The sequence below is a fragment of the Apteryx mantelli genome, chromosome 10, assembly GCF_036417845.1.
Source record: "Apteryx mantelli isolate bAptMan1 chromosome 10, bAptMan1.hap1, whole genome shotgun sequence".
NCBI lineage: Eukaryota > Metazoa > Chordata > Aves > Apterygiformes > Apterygidae > Apteryx > Apteryx mantelli.
In genome coordinates, this window is record NC_089987.1 from 16,443,737 (window position 1) to 16,461,174 (window position 17,438).

General features: G+C 39.2%; 1 pseudogene; it reads right to left on the bottom strand.

Moving 5' to 3' along the window:
• Positions 1–2,112: 2,112 nt before the first annotated feature.
• Positions 2,113–17,438, bottom strand: part of LOC106483291 (plasmanylethanolamine desaturase 1-like) — a 28,568-nt pseudogene continuing 13,242 nt past the window's right edge.

Below are 17,438 nucleotides of genomic sequence, written 5' to 3' on the forward strand. Positions count from 1 at the left end.
AGAAGATGCAAGATTCTTATAGATTTGTACATCTTATAAATTAATAGCTTCCAAAATACAGTCCCCCTGCTTTCTCTTCTGACACCAGTAGATAGAGACAAGAGTGTCCCTCCCAATTTTCCTAGATATTTTATTCATTATATAACTCACCAGGATGCTTGTTTCTTTCAGTAGAAGTCTTGGCTTTTTCAAAATATAAAACCTTCTTCCCCACCTATTCTGTGAGTAAGGCAAAGAGATCTCAGGCTTGAGAATGGGACCTGATTTTTTTTTCCTCTCTTTTTTTCATTAGCCATCAGTCAGGCATAATTCCATTAAAGATGATGCAGTTACACCAGTCTGTGAAAAATATGAAACCAGATTCAAGCCATAAGTTGCAGATGTATGGAACATCCATTTCCAGCATTAATAAAAAACTAACATATTCTTCATTCTAATACTTTGGAATGATACTTAAATTATTACAGGCCACTGTGAACAGCTTTAGTATATATATAATTTTTTTCCTAATTGTAAAATGCCTTTAAAAGGCAAGACATACATTTGCTTATTATACTTTTAAAGCAGAACTACTAATTCCACCATTTGGATGTTGCTTATCTTCTTTAGCCCTACCGCAGTAATGCAGCTCTCCAATTCTGGTTGAATCCTGAGGGTGTTAATGCTATGAATACATTGGATAATAACCAACAGCAGCTTCCTCAGGGTAAAAACAAAAGAATCCCCCAAAAAAACAACCAAACAACCCCCCCCCCCACAGCCCCACAAAGGACATGATTTTTAATTCAGGTGTGCCCTGCTAATGATGCAATGTTTATATCAGCAGTAGATTATCGCTGTATTTTATAACTTCAATAAACATCCAAGGAAATTAATTAATTGATTGATAGGATAAGAAAGCCAAATTAAAAACAAAAACAAAAAAGTAAATGACCCTCACAATTTCTGGATTTCAGACACTTTGAGCATTTGCCTTTATCCTATTTCAAAGCGAATAAATACGTATATATGTTGGTTGTAAATGTACTTTCTTTCCAAACTTTCCAATATGAAATTTTTTTTATTACTAGTGACAGTAACAACAACAACATACATCACGGTCTGAAACCCTTTACCATAATATTTCTATTTTATCCTTAATATTAAAGGAAGCTACTATCACTTGTAAACCTCTCCTAGATCAGTCAAAGTGTTTCCCCATTTGCAGTGAAAAGCTTTAAGACTTGATCAAAAAATAAGAACTAGATATAGTGCAATGCTATTAAGTAAAATATACATATTACTTTACAGAATACATTTACATATTTATAAATAATACTGCTTGAAAGTCCATAATATTACAGAATGAGAATACAATAGGGAACTTGTTTATGAAAACATTTTTTTTCCTGAAAAAGGAAGGCTTAAGAGCTTTCCTGAAAAGCCCTTAAGAAAAGTTTGATTTTGTGGAAAATTTTAACTTTTCCCCACATAATGGGGGAAAGTCATGGTTTTGATGAAAATGTTCTTGCAGGCAGCAGAGAACAATTCAGAAAGATGGTGGAAAAAATTTAAGACCTAGGTTAAGGTCAGGTCCACTTAAGGCAAGATCTGGTCAATAACTTTACTCTCTGCTAACACACTACATTATGCAAATCAACACAATACAAACTCTTCAGCACACAAATGGCACACAGCCAATTTCTACTTCTTATTTACATGAAGCCAAACTGTACTTTATATCAATTAACATTAAAAAACAACAAAAAATCATCTCTTAAAGCTTTCTTTTTCCGCTGGTACATTCATAAAGTAAGATTCACTGTGTGTATCCATCCAAATACAGCAACACAAGAAAGAAGTCCTAACAAATACAACTTCGGGAATCATAGCCTCTTAAAAGCAATCAAGATTAGCAATTATGTTTCATGGTTATGTGCTCCAAATATCACTGTGCTCCGGCTCCTAAGGAGATCCACACTGGCAAATGATCAAACTCAGCCATCCCTTTACATACAATGCTGCATAAAATTTCAAAGTTTTTATAAACCCACTTGGGTGATAGTTAAAATCCTCTGAGCCAAAGAAAGACTTATTTCTATAAATGAAATGTTAGTTGTGTGTGAAGCTGCTTTATTCAATATTCTCTGCTCACTATAAACCATCAGTTTGAGGTTTGTGGCCTGTTAAGGCTTCTATAGTATTTTCCATTTTTCTCAAAAAAATCCTATTCTATACAAAGGATTATTTAGCCAGTCTGGAAGACGAAAAAACATTTGGGTTTAAATAGTTTATATAAAATTTTCCAAATCACACCTTCCCTTACCCCCAGTCCCATTCTTTTCCCTCTAAAATATCATCCCTCACTTGCTGGTTGTTGCTCCTCTCAGACCCTGTTGCTGCCCACCCACACATTACTGATGCTACTGGAAATACACAGCGGTTGGCACTGCAATGCAGTATTAGTTCCCTCTGTCCTCTTTCCTCTTCTACTTTCAAATTTTTGTCCTTACCATGGGTTACAACTGTCAGACATTTCATAGCTTTTATTTTACCTAGTGATATAAAAATAGGCTTCATATGGCACCACATGACAGATTCTGTGGTGTTTTCTTGGTAGAACAATGTGCAGATCTTGAGAACTGAGACCCAAAGAGGCTGCCCAAAGTCAGAGCGGGACTACTCATGAATCTGCTTAGTCTTTATGTCAAAAATAGCTAGTGCAAACAAAGCACTTCCAAATGTAAGTCTCATATATAGATTCTGTAAAGGGAAGAATAAACCAAAACAAATACACCGTCCATTTAAAAAGCCAAAGGTAGAAAATAAGAATGATATGTATGTTATTAAATTATGCAGTGCTGTTACAGAAAAGAACAACTCAGACTTCAACAGCTACCTGTATCATTTCAATAACGAAATAACCTTAATAGTCCAGCAGATGCTTTTGCTCCTCAAATAAGTTTAAACCACAAACTGACAACTTTGACCCCTAGAGAGGCATCAACACTATTTTTAGTTTTGGGACCTAAAGCCTTAACGAAAAGCTAGACTACAAACTCAATATAACACTAGCTGCAGCCGCTGCAATCAATTAACGGTTCATAGCAATTCCATTGCAAATGCCCACTTTCATTACAATTGCAGAGGCACGCTTTTTAAGACTTCACAGTTAAAACAGCTCAAAAGAGAACAGTAAATGGCAGCATGGAAATTGGTCTCTGTGAGAAATGCCAAGTACTGCAGTGTGAAATAATTTCATTCAGCCTTGTTAGAATCCAAATCACAGCCTCCCCAGCCCTCCAGCAAAGTGGGAAAAGGGTTAAATTTACACAATTTGTACAGCACAGGAGGACAGTGCTGAACTGATCCTCTTTTCTCGTGTGTGGGGGGAGAAGGAGGATCTCAAAGTCCCTGTGCAGAACACCTCTGCCACAGAGCTTCCTGAAGTAGCCTCTCAGTGAAGGTTCACAGCAACTTCATAGCACCAGATGGCATAAAACGATCCAAATATTTGTTCAAGTCGACGGGGATGCAAAGTGCTTGCCTGGCTAGCTTAGCCATAGCTCAATTTCACAGTCTTCTAAAACGTCCTCAAACAGCGTCCTTTCCAAGTTGTGCTAAAGAACAGCACGTCCTGGAAGAGGGCCTCGCTGGTGTTATAATTAACAGGTAAACCTGAAAGCCATGCAGTTCATTAACAAGAACTAGAGCAAAAAGAAAATGATTTAGCTAGAACTAACAGAACTGTAATTGAAAGACCCACCTATGCAAAGAATGGCTAGAACATTACTGATTAATACTAGCCACAATAATGCAGAATTCGGCTGCTCTATCTACTGTTCAAACTCCAAAAATCATGTATACAGAATTTAAACATTTACAAGTATACGAAACTCATTCTTTCCTTCCTACAAAAAATTGTGCCACATCTATTCCTCTGTAATTCTCCCTACAATACCAGAGGTGAACGCAAAAGCAAAAAGCAAGAACTGGTATATTTATCCCCAGCGACAATGATGCCATATTGTAACAAGCAAAAACATGAGTGTAACATTAACTAATACCGAGCAGAAGTGAGAGAACAGTTAAACAGCATGTCGACAGTCTCTGTTCAGAGGCAGCAAAGCAGGCAGCAGCAGCTCTTGCTGTTACCTGACAGACACTGACAGCACCTGCACCTCTTCCCTGTGCTGAACACACTGCCACAGTGTGGTCCATCCTCTGACTAATGTTGCAACACAGCAAACTAGTCACCAAATACTTCAGCATTCCTAAATCTAACAAATTTCTAAATTAAAATTTTAAGCATACTTAATAAATCAGTTTAACATTAGGTGGAACTAGGAAGAATATTGGCTGTATAAAGCTATGGAGCTTTACAGAGATATGAATGACTAACCTTGCAGAAGAGTGGTATAAAATATGCATATATTGAGAAGTGAATGAGATTTAAACTTCTGCCTATGGAATAAAATAAGAACAGAAATTGATCATTTTGGATGCTTATTCCCAACCACACTCTCCAGAGAGGCCTCTGTGCAAGGCTAGGGCATAGGAACTCCTAGACCCGATAACCCTGCAGCTTTCATTCTCTGCTCTTTGCGAGCCTTATTCATCCGCTGGTCTAAAGCGGGAGTGGGCCAACCTTATCAGGCCGGCAGGCCGCACACCGAAACCTTCCCCCGAGGAGAGCGCCCAGGGCGCAGAAGGGGAGCTGTTTCTATCGCTCAGGCAAGAAAAGGCAACGGCTCTCCAGGTAGCTGAGACCGGACGCAGGCTGGGCAGGGCGCCCGGCTGGGCCACGGGGGAGCTCGCGATGCTGCCGTCAGCAGTCCCTACCACGTTCCTGTTTTCCAGGCCACGCTAGCAATCGCTATGTCAGCTCAGCCCCTTTCCAGCCACGTGATGTAGCTCCCGGAACAGAAATTGCATCTGACCTGCTAAAAACCCCACACCTCCTTTCTACTGCAGTTGGGACTCCCCGTGCAAAACATAACGTTTGCCACACGGTGACCACAAAGCTTACCCCTGCAGTCAGGCCAAAACAGGCGCCGGTGTGGCAACCCTTAACTCCTCAATGATCACTGCTAGATTGATCAGCTTTCGAGGCCAGACTCGATTCCAGAAGAGAAGAGAGATGGCGATGCCTAACCTGAACCCCCTCCCCACACAGTGCAGCAGTTCCCCCACCCCGCTTTGCTCTTCTTGCTCTCCTTAGCCAGCACGCTGCTGCCATGTTGTGCAACAGAACCACAGGAGCTTGCGACAATTCAGTTTTTCCAGGAAGATCATTGAGCCCACAAACAAAAACCTACTCAGTTTTGTTTTTCTGAGCTAGCAGAGACATGAAAAGTTAGTGCACCGCAATCAAGTTTCCTTTAAAACAAAACCCGCACAAAAGACAGAAGACTATTTGCCCACCTTCCAGAAAAGTAAAATAACTTTTTTCATTCTTTGTTAAGATACGGCTATTAGTTTCCACTGTAGAGTTGAATGATTTAGAAAAATGTGGAGATAACAGTGCATCTGTATTGCATATAGATTCATGTGTATCATCTATATTAGGTAAATCTTTCATCTTTTGAAAAGAGATTTAGAGTATTTTGTGAATATTTTCCATAGTTATAACAATTTTAGTTACTTCCTTACATCACCACCAGATGGAGCTCCCTTATAGCTGAAATCGTTGGACATTACACAATTTTACATTATACACAATTTATGTTGTACACTCACAGACATTTCTATTACATGCACATTCATTTTCACAGCATATTTGCACACTTTTCATCTCATGAAAAAAATCCATATTTTCAATTTACCAATACAACTGGTTATGGATTTTTTTTTTTAATATAACTACATTAATCTCCGAACTAGTGTTACACTGTATGCCCAGTTTAACTCAAGTTGATAGCAGCAAGAAGAGGGGATGTGTTGTTCAAAAATTATAGCGCCAGCTTTCTAACTAGTTGCCAGGTTCATGAGACCCGTGATGTAGGCTGTCTCATTACATGGTTCAGAATTACAGAATGCTTTAAAACATGCTACATGCACTTCCAGTGTAATCAACAACAGCAAAATAAAATGCAATTCTTTTAACCAGAATTTGAAATCTATTATTCTATTATGAAACATCCAATATTGTTTTGATGTACAAACCCCCCCCCCCCCCCCACACACACACCTTTTCTTTATCTTTTTTGACCTTAAAAAAGAAAAAAAGAGAAGAGTGAAACCTCTTGCTGTACAGCCTGGAAATTCAGTCAGGGAAATGCCCTATTTTTATCACCTACTTTCTCTCTTTCTGAAGGCTTTCCTTGCTACATTATTTTCCCCCCTCTTCCCAGTTATACATGAGCAATAATTCCCATAGAAAATAACTGAGCTTCCATTTCAGCTATTCAAATTTCTCAGGACTGACTTTGTGAGTGAGAAAGGGCTTTAGCCTGTTCTCTCAGCCCAAATAAGCAGCACTGGGTACTCTCTGGTTCATGTCAATCAGAAACATACTGTGCTTAGGATAAGCAGCAGCAGGAACCCCCAAACGCCTGTTTGATAAAGAGATGCCATAATGGCAGCCAAAAAGAGAAGATAAGAATCGCAAAATGGGAGAGAATAACTAAAAGTCCATCAGATGCTTAGCCACAGTGGTGAGAACAGACAGCTAAAATTAACATGCATGCCTGTAAATCCATTTCATTATTAATAGTTTAGAGCCATAGTCAGTATATTAGAAAAAAGAATTTCTGTGATTCCAGCTTTGAAGACCCCAGGAGGGCTTATCAGACCTGGCTCCTGCATAGGCTAATCCCCAATCTGCAATAAAACCCATTTCTCCAGCACAGAGCGCCTCCAACTACAGGGTTTGGCAGCACCCACTTGATTCACATGGTGCCTACCACTGTAGCACCCCATCAATATCTTTCAACAAAGATGATCACAAGTGCATCTTTTCAGACCTCACAATTGATTAGCTTTCAAGATGCGTCAGATTTTAAATAAAATCTGAATGCAGAAAAGAGCCTTTTCATCCAGCATCAGCAACATACAGTGACATGAGTCAGCCCTGAACCGACAATGTTGTATTTGATGCCAGTTCTTTTTTCTAAATGGGTGCCTGAAGTCAAAACCCTTCAGTCCTAAGGCAGGACTCCACAGAAACACACAGATTTTGCAGACCACATCACTCATTAAAGAGAATCAAAAGTTAAGATTCCAAATAATTAGGCACTTAAAAATATTAGCCTACATCTGCAATATTTTGTTTTTGTGAATACTGTATGTTCCTCCGGCATTTTGAATTTTATTTCACACGAACACACTTCTGAGATAAAAATCTCTGAAACCATAAAGTTAGAAAAACATAATGTTAGGAAAGCAACTTAAGATTTCATGGGTCTTTCCGATGACACTTCCTAATTTCTGCCTTTTGCAAAACACCACTAGAGGTGCCCCCATTTTTAGAGCTCTTCATTTCCCATCCAATGCTGGAGATACTTTTCTGATTACCGAGCTAAAAAGGAGATCAGCTGCTTTTCCTGGCCAGCCACTGGAAGGCAGCGCCTCTGCCCCTGCTTGCCCGCCTGGCTGCGCAGCCCCACGGGAAGGCAGGCGCACGGAGCCGCCAGCTCACCAGGCACCGGCTGCCACAAACAGCACCCTGTCCCACTCCCAGGCTGCTGCTACAGCTGGGTGGCAGGAGGTAAAAGCAAAGAAACGAGCAACGAAACAGAAGAAAAGGGAACTAAGGACTGCTAATCAAAAAATAAGAGAAGGTGGAAAGAAGCAAAAGGAGTTAGCTCCTGCTTTGCCTACTCTCCTAGCAGTCCGAAGTAGCGGACAAAACTACTTTTGCACATGCAGAGAATGGGAGGAATGAAGTGCCGGGGAGCTGTGTGAATAAGTAATGAACATCACCACATACAGTGCTGAAAGGTGTTCATAAGCTTCAGATCACTTGGACTGAACTTGCTTTTTAGATGTTTATATGTATCACCCTCATTTCCCAAACTTTCCTGGGTTCTTCCATTATGTGGACAATACCTAGTTTTGCATGATAGCATCTGTGCTAACACTGACTCACAAACATTCAGTTTCTCCCAAGAGTTCTGGGATCAGGAAAAGAATAATTTTAAATGAGAAATATGGCCAAAATTCCCAATATAATTTCTAGAGAGGCTGATTCCTCTCACACATTTCAACTTCTCAGCATAGGCAGGAAGGGTTAAAGCTTAACAGTGACCTCCTCCAGAGAGGAACAGTGACTAGGGATGCTATTTTGTTACTTAATATATTGTTATTAGAATGGATTTGGAGGGAAAAATCAGAAGTTATTCTGTGGTCAGGACAGTAGCAGGCAGTGATAGTGGAACGCCACCAGTATTTAGTTGTTTATATATCAGCATATCCAAAACCAAAACTAGCAGCAAAACAGCTGCTATTGAGCAACTTTAAAAGCTGGATGAATTCACTCAACTGAACAGCTACAGTTCATACCCCAGTTCATTTACTCCTGACTTCAACCACCATATCCAGCAGCAGAAGCGCACTTTACATCAGAAGGCAATACACACTCATTTGAAGTCTCCATTCCTTTCTTCTTCTGTGTCCCAGACTTATGCGGTACAGACCAGTAAGGACACCTTTGAAATGTGTTTTTTGTTGTGCTATTGGAGTATGCCTGCATGTTTACCAGATCCAGTTTCTCCAGTTTTCTGTAACATATAAGCATATTCTTTTGCATTCTAGCCACTACCATTACTTCCTCAATCCTATGAACAGTCCCTATCAATATCCTCGGGTCCCATGCAATCTGTCACAAATTTATGTTTCATGTTTGCATGGCCTGAGCCAAGACATTATTTCTCTCTAAAGGCAGCGGAGTCCTGGTGGATAAGGGCCGATTGCCATTCTTAGTCCCATCCATATCCTTCAGTGTAAGGCTCATGACTCAAATATATCTGAAAATAGGTTCATCTTCTGCTGTAACAGCCCTTTGGTAAGATGAGCACCAGGAAAAGGTTAGACCAATGTTGCAGTAGCTCTAAATTACATCCATAGTTTGGCAGTAAAGGCTAGTGGACATAAATCTTTGAATTTGCTCATTCTGCTGGATCCAAAGCACAGGAGAAGAGTTTTGGCACATCAAATAAACTTGAGTAGACTGACCTTGAACATTCATTTATTCTTACAGTGCACCAGCAGCTATAAAGAAACATATTAAAACATAAAGCCCTTCCCCGAAGAGCTTACATTTGAATGCCTGACAAGACCATGACGAGTGATAGGGAGGGAGAGGGATGCACGCTGAGAAAAGGAAGAATCACAGTAATAGGATCACAAGACAACTTCACTTAGCAAGGGTACAGTTTGCAGGTCTATGAGCTTTCTAAGAACTAATTACTGCTCTTGTGGGTGAAAAAATAAAAGTGAACACTTAAGAGTTTTAAATGGAGCTCAGTAAATGGGGAGACAGAAGTAATGTTTGAAGCAAAGTGTAAAGGAAAAGCTCTCAAGGCTCATATCATTTACAAGGGAGGCAAACAAGAATTGATAGGTCACATAGGTAGGCCAAGGCAGAGTTGTAAGCGGCTTTGGAAAAGCAAGAACAAGCTGTGGTGTTTCTCTCAGGGAAGAAGCTGAAAGGGTCAGGGAAAAAAAGGGGTAAAAAGCTAGACTTGAGACAACATAATAAAATATTAAAAAGTCAAGTACTCAAATGTGGCATTTCTACTGAACACACTTGACTGTCAACCCAAATGCCATAAAGTTTAACATTTTAGTTTGAACAGATGCTTAATTGTATGCACTTAATGAACCATCATAAACCAAGGAAGATTCCTGTTATGGTTGTAAGCAAAGTGTTACACTGCATAATGGCAGGGACAGATAAAGGAATTTCAACCTGATGATGAAATGGTTACAGTGAACAGGGTATGGCAGATATACGAATAACCAAAAGAAGTGCTAAGATCTTGATTTTTAAAGGCTTTTAAAAATTAAGCAGATAAAATTTCATCTGCAAATGATGATGAAGGTCCCACCTGCCAGAAGGCACCACTGACTTTCATTAAGGTTAAAAAAAAAAAAAAAAAAAAAGCATTGTATTCTCCTCTAACAGAGGCCAGACATAGTAATGAAACATTAGAATGATGCAGAAGGTGCATACTCTTTAAAGAATTCCCTAATTATGAGGAAAATTTCTTTACTAATGTCTCCCTCACAATGAGAGACATACTAAAGTGGGGGTTAATAAGACTTTCTAAAGGAATAGTGGAAGATTCTCTTAAAAATATCCCTTATCAGAAACTACCCCTGGTTCTTTTCATTTACAGAGAAAATCGGAAGGAAATAATTCTTTCTATTACCCTAAGTGGCCTTAGCACATATCCTCTGGAAATTTCAAGTTCAAACATAATGAGAAAAGTATCTGCTTTGTTTTTTCCTATTTTTACAAACTGACACCCTTCAACTTTTGGAACAGTTTGTTAAACTAAGCTCACGTCTAAAGGAAAATTTTAAACAGCTCACAGAGGCTTGTGTCATTATGGCCTGCAGCACCAAGAGAAAAAGTATACAAATACACAAAGCCCAAATCTGCAACTAACCCTTCAATGTGAAGCCATTAAGCAGCTAAAACACAGCAAAGGAAGATGCTTTGAATGCATGGAAGAAAAAACAAGAAAACCTACAACTGCTGCAAACACAACAATAACAGAAAACACAAAATCACATATTACTGTAAGAGAGCAATGGGCATTTGAGACTCTCATGGGACTTGAGGCACCATGTGTCACAGTGCTATTCATCTTTGAGCAAGGTGCTAATAAGGTTTAAGGGGCCAATGGGTGGGTATAGGGGTCTCTGCCACCTCCTCTTCCAAGCTGTTCAAATCTGTAAAGTCAAAACCTGTTCTGGGGGAACTTCTTTCCACAGTGCAGGAAGTAAAGGCACACGATGGCACTGACACATTCCCGCTCCGTGCCTCTCATGTGCAGGCCATCCAGCCGAGTTCTCCCCACACTCCTCCAAAGCCACTGAGCTACACACGTAGCTCTGCTCTGGTGCTCTGCCAGGGAGGTGTCCCAGCAGCCAGCAAGGAGGAGAAAGAGTGCAGCTGAAGGAGGACACCAGTCCCAGCACTCCCAGTAGCTTCCATTGGCCCTTGAAGGCATATGAGGAACGAGTGGACACTGCTCAGCAGTACTTTTCACTTCCTCTGCCCAAGGATAGGTTGCGGAGTATTCCCTTTGCAGTCCCGGGGGAGGGAGACACACGAGGAGGTGAGACTAGACACTGCACACAGTGAGCTGAAGTCTGCCAGGGTGAATTCACTACAGGTTTCCAGCTTCAGTATCTACTACTTTTGGTACGCCGGATGTTATTCTCAGTATATTGCATATTACTACAGGAGGACATGTAATACAGTACATTGGGGCTTGATCAGCAAGACCTTGAATTTCTACAGCCTCGATTACAGGAAGTATTAGTTTTGTATAATGAACACATATGCACATTGTGAATAACCATGTTAATTATCTGAAGAGAAGTTAATAGTAACACTACACTCACTAACATTGCTTAATTTTTATTATGTGCAATATGCATGCTAAACTAATCTACAGCTCCTACACCAAACAGCCAGAAATTCAGGACTCTAAAGATACAACTACTGAAGTCGGATCATTTCTCATACTTGAAGTTTGGCGTTTGTGCATTTTCTGAAATCTTTTATTCTATTTTTTTAAAGGATCCAGCTATGGAATCACAGTTTGTCAAAGTACTATTGATCTGTATGTTTTTCCCCCCTCTTAAATGAGCTGTAAGGGGGAACTGAAGCGCCACTTAAACCTAAACCACTTAAATACATTTAAAGGTAACTTGTGACACGCACTTTAAGAAACGGTTGCTCTGCATGTTTCCCAGCTTCCAGCTCCTTGATGCTCTCTGACATTCTGTAGGTGGCATCCAATCAGAGAGACCGCCACTGAGGGCCAGGGAGAGGGCTGCCGGGTTTTTATTTTATATTCCAGCTGCAGTGCAGGGAATGTAAGGCAGTAAGTGTGTATAGCACGAATAATGAGTTGTACTAATTCACAGAAATTCACTTTTTTTTGCCATCACACACTGCTCCTTTTTCTATAGACCAACACTTTGAAAGTTCATTTTTATGTGTCATTTACTTCCCCGGGGTGTAAAGCCTGCTAAAAATATCACCATTTCTTCTCCTCTGATAAAAGATTATTTATGCAAAGGCAGAATAATTATTCTTGACATACTAGAAGGTTCCCCCCTGCAAAACTAAGGTAATTTCAGAATGAAACATTTGTAAAATACAGCAAAGGTCAATATTGTCAGTTAAAGCTCAACACTGAACATGAGTCTTCTGAACTCAGGATACTGTAAGGCTTGTTAAATGAAGGAAATTATTTTGCAATTGGACAGGGCATTTGATTTGAAAGCATGAAGGGAAAATGACTGGGACAATGAGGTTTCTGTAAGCAGTTACCCCTTTCAAGCCTAAAGAAAATGAAGTAAGATCTGTGTGGTGTAGAAATATAGCAGCAATTAAATCAGGCAGAAATGTATGTGGGGGAAATCCTGACAACTGGCATCAAGAGGTTAACTCTTCTTTTCTTTTTAATCACTAACTAGTTCTGTCATCTTTTGGTTCAGTGCAAAGTCTCCCCAGAGAAGCGCCTCCATTCTTTGAATGTCCATAAGGCAATTAGGTTTTACATTTTTAAAACTGAAGGGTTTTACAGGATGAGCCAATTTATATGTTTCCATAATAAGAAAAGACTCAGGGCTACTGAAGTATCTATTTCAAAATGGCTTAGGTGGTGCATTATTGAATCCTACAAAGCCAAGGGGCTTCCAGGTCCCAGAGTCTTTAACAATCATTTTGAGGGAACTACCTGGGCAGAATACAGAACAGCTTCAATTTTGGAAACCTGCAAAGCAGCCATTTGCTATTTGGAGTTCCTTGAACATGTGCAGCCGAAAGCATTGCAAAGAGAGGGTCTGGCTTGAACACAGGCACCCAGAGGTAGAAGGGTGCTGCAACAGTAGTGGGTGGTTATGTTTCTTAGCTTTTGAGCCTTTTTATTGTCTTAATAACGTTGGTCAAGTCCCAATTGTAAAAACAATCAGGTGGATATAGCTGTGAGCAAAAATGGGTGATAGCTTTCAAACTGCAATAGTGTAACAGCTCTATCTACCAATTAAAGCCATTCAGTGAACAAATCTGATGATTAACTGGATATGTAATTAAGCCTTTATTATTAGTCTAATTGGATGGTTAGGGAAATTATTAAAGCTGTTAAGATTCTGTGTAGCAAGCTGGCTGTGCAGTACAGGCAATATAAAATTCAGCTCATTACAAGCAAGGCCAAATGAACATATTTGAGTGGAAATTTGAGACAGCTGCATCCAAGTCTTTCGAAACAAACCCAAACAAACCCAAAAGCCATGACTTCAGCTCAGCAGAGACAGCTGTACTGCCCCGCTGCAACATACAGGGCAACTAGCCAAGCACAGACCCACTCCCAAGAGGCAAAGGAGAGGGGAGAGCTTTTCCTGTGATGCTGGCTTAAGTGTCCTCCCTGCTCCTCCCATCATTTCTGAAGCCAGGATAAGAAGGAACTTTTGCAACAGAGAAGTCTGACCAGATAGGGTGCTGAACTATGGCAAACCCTGAAGTGTTAAGAGGAGCAAAAATCTGGTTAATTCTTGAAAAACCTTGGTGCTCCAAAATCTGGTTTTGGGAACATAAGAGAACAAGAAGGAAGATGCATGCAGATTCTGAAAATTCCCCAAGCCACTGTGTAGGCCCAGCAAAACATTGAGCTTTCCACAGTCATTTAGTCCACGTTACACTTGTTCCAGGCCTAAGTCTGGGCTGAGCACTAAAAATGTACTTCAGCACTTATGCTCTGCAATGAGGAAACAGCAACAGGCTGCTGGAGGAATATATCTCCACCCTACATTAGAGCACATCTTTGTGAATGGAGGACTAAAATTCAGGAGAGGAGACAACCAGAGAGTAGCCTGTTACCATCTGAGAACAATAAGCCTGATCTTCCCTTTATCCCAGGTTTTAATCACTTACACAAAGGCAGAGCAAGTATAAGCCTCTATTACTGGTGTGGGTGGAGAACATCAACCTGAAAGCACTAACACTTTGCTGCGATATAAATGACAGCACAAACCACAATATAGTTGAGAACCAGGTGTCCCATGTCCCTTAATAAGGGCAAATGTCACTTAGCCTTCATTTTCCTTACCAAAAATGATTAATAAAGACATCGGCAAGGAAATTCTCAAGCTAACCTGATGTTTGAGAAGGGAATTGATGTAACGTGCAGGCCAGTGGAATTATGGTTATTGAAGAGTTATCTCCATTGGTCTCAATGAAGTCATGCCTTATTATAGCTGTTGGATCCACATGATACTAGACTTGTCTGATATAAGCCTGCTGGAAGAAAAAACAGTATTTTTTTTTCCTGACAACCAAAGCAAGCTCCTCCTAAATTAGAAAGTTCACTGACCATGTCATCTATTGCTCTTTCCAGCTGAAAAAGTGCAATATAAGCAAGTTATCCAAATTATGATTTAGTCAAATAAATACAGATTGAAAGCAATAAAACAAACATGATTCCATTGATGGAACTGAAGCTGAAACCTAGGTACTTATCAGCCACATCAATAGCAAAAGTAAAAGAGCCTACATCCTGACCAGAGAAACTTCCAAGCACTGCAGCTGGATGAAATGTGGAAGTACAGAGTTCTCCCTGGCTTGCATACCCATCCAAAGCAAGCTGCAATCTCAGTAAAACAGCAAAGGAGGTCAGAGTTGCAGTCAACATACGTGTGCACGCACACCCACACCCATGCATCACCAGTCCTACCAAGGAAAGCCATTCAGCTCTGTGCATCAGCAACCCAAACACCTAACAAAAATCTAATGACAAAATGGGTTGTCTCCCAACAGCCATCTCTTCTGCCTGCAAGTAATGTCAATGAGAAAACTCCTACGCATTCCAATTGCAGTCAGACTGTTTTTAAAAAGCCAAAAACAAGATGACACATGATATCAACGCTGCGGCATGCATATAGAATGTATCTGAACTCTCTGTGGAAACCAGAGATGATCTGATATGCTCTCACACTCTGGATGATAAGATAAACCTTACAAGCGACACTTAAAATGATACAGAATGTTACAGAACACACATAAAGTGTGTCTTTGGGTCCAATTAAAGTTCTCCTTTTCCCATGTATGAGCTACAAGCTATTATTGCTATTAAGGAATTTCATTTTGAAGCAGTTGCCTCAGTGTGGAACCACGTATCAAACTACAGCATTGTCTGTGAGAAGGTCTGGTGTGGGCAAGACATTGACACATCAAATTGAATGAACATAATGAAATGAAAGAAAATAATACAGAACTGTATAAATTCAAAAGAGTTATTAACAGAATAACACAAAGAATTGTAATTAAAATATATGGTAACCACAAATAAGTAAGCATAAGTTTAAAAAAAGACAAGTGCACACCAATATGAATAATCAAAATTAAAAAATCTTCAACTTTATCTATACACGTGAGATTAGTTTTGAGTAGATACAAATGTCTAACCCCAAAATAATATGGCAAGGTAAAAACCCAATCATTTAAAACAAAAGTATTTTTAAGTATAAATTTTTTTATAAAAAAGTAAGTATACTTTAAGTATACTTACTTTTTAAGTAAGTTAAGTATAAAAACTTTAAGTATATACTTTTTTTTTTTTTTTAAGTATTTTAAGGTTTGGTTTTTTTTAAGTATAAAAACATTTTAAGTATAAAAACAAAACAGACTTTCAGACTCCCTTTCCTGTAAAAAAACATATAAATATAGACCTTAAGAGAAAAAAAAGTCTTCTATTGGTCTTTAACTCAGGACAGTTAATTTCTACTTTTACATGTACAAATGCTTCCTTATTCTATATACTATCATATCACAAGATTTACTTAAAAAAATCCCATACTCTGCGAAATAATTTACTTCATGGATAAAAATGATTCTAAGATTAAAGCTTCACAAACAGACCAAAGATTTTCTCAAAAACTCAACCTTTAAGCAATTTGAACCTTTCTATTCAAATGGCCACAAACATAATTAAATATCACACTCTAAAGCTGGAAGATTTGGATGTAACAGAATACGGAAGGAAGGATTCCACTAGAGAAAGGCACTTACACACAAGAAAAACACTGGAACAGTAAGTATTAGATAGTAAGCTGGAGCAACTGCAATTAGAAGAACAAAGTTCAAGAGAAGTATGCCTGCACAATAATAGGGATGCATCTTTTTTTTAAATAGAAAGAAACCCTAAAGCATCTCATTCTGATGACTGAAGAAAAAGCCATACTAAGCTCTTCAGAAGTATGCTCTTTCTTGCTCTCCTTGATAAAGATCAGGTAATATATGGACCGCAGTCACCACACGCATGCAAACAGTAGGAAAAAACGCTGCATGCTATCTTAACCATGGTGAGCTGCTTTGGGACAGTGTTACAGATGTATCCTGTGTTACCAATTTTCCTAGAAAACATTGAAAAAAATCTCCTTTGAGTTATTGGAATGTTTCAATTTTATTTATTTTTCCAGTAGTTAAACATTTTGTTTCTATAAAACCCTTTGAAGCTTATATAAAACAAGAAATAGACTTGTGTGAAAACCACTGTCCCAGAGTTAATTATAAACAGGTACTGAGTTTTTCCACAGACAAAATTGTTTTCAGTTGCTATTAGACTCGGAAGGGAAAATCACAGTTTGATGAAAACCGGTTGGCAGTTATAAGCCCCCCATCCAGCAACAGGTTGCACATCTGTACTGGCGTGTCTTCCTAGAGCCCCTCATCAATGGTGCTCCGAGCACAGCAGCTCAGCCGCCCACAGTGAGCTGCAGAAATGGAGCCCTAAACGGCTCATGAAAAAAAAAAATAAAATAAAATAATAATAGTAGTTGAAGTAGAATGAAAGAAGAACTTACACTTTGGTGACAAATTTATCATTTCCAAGGTGGGGGAAGGGATGGTGTTTCTGAGATCAATCTTCCAGAATATTAAAGCAAATTTGAAGACTTCTACGTATTTTCACAAGATGGCAATAAACCCCAGGAAAAAAAAAAATCAGTTATCACCGGAAAAAAAAATACCACTGGTTTAAGGATGTTATTGCAACTTACAGAATATTTTGTAACATCTCTCAAGAGAAAGGTGAATCAAAGCTACTATTTTGCAACTTTTTTCCCCTATGAGAAAGAATGAAGATCTGTCATTCATCAAAGTAGGCCACTTAAATTTAGAGAAAAATAGAAAAAAACTACCATGTAATGTTTCAAAGAATAAGAAAATTTTCCAGTGTCATCGGCCATCTTTTTTCTAGACTCATCATTACATTTATTAT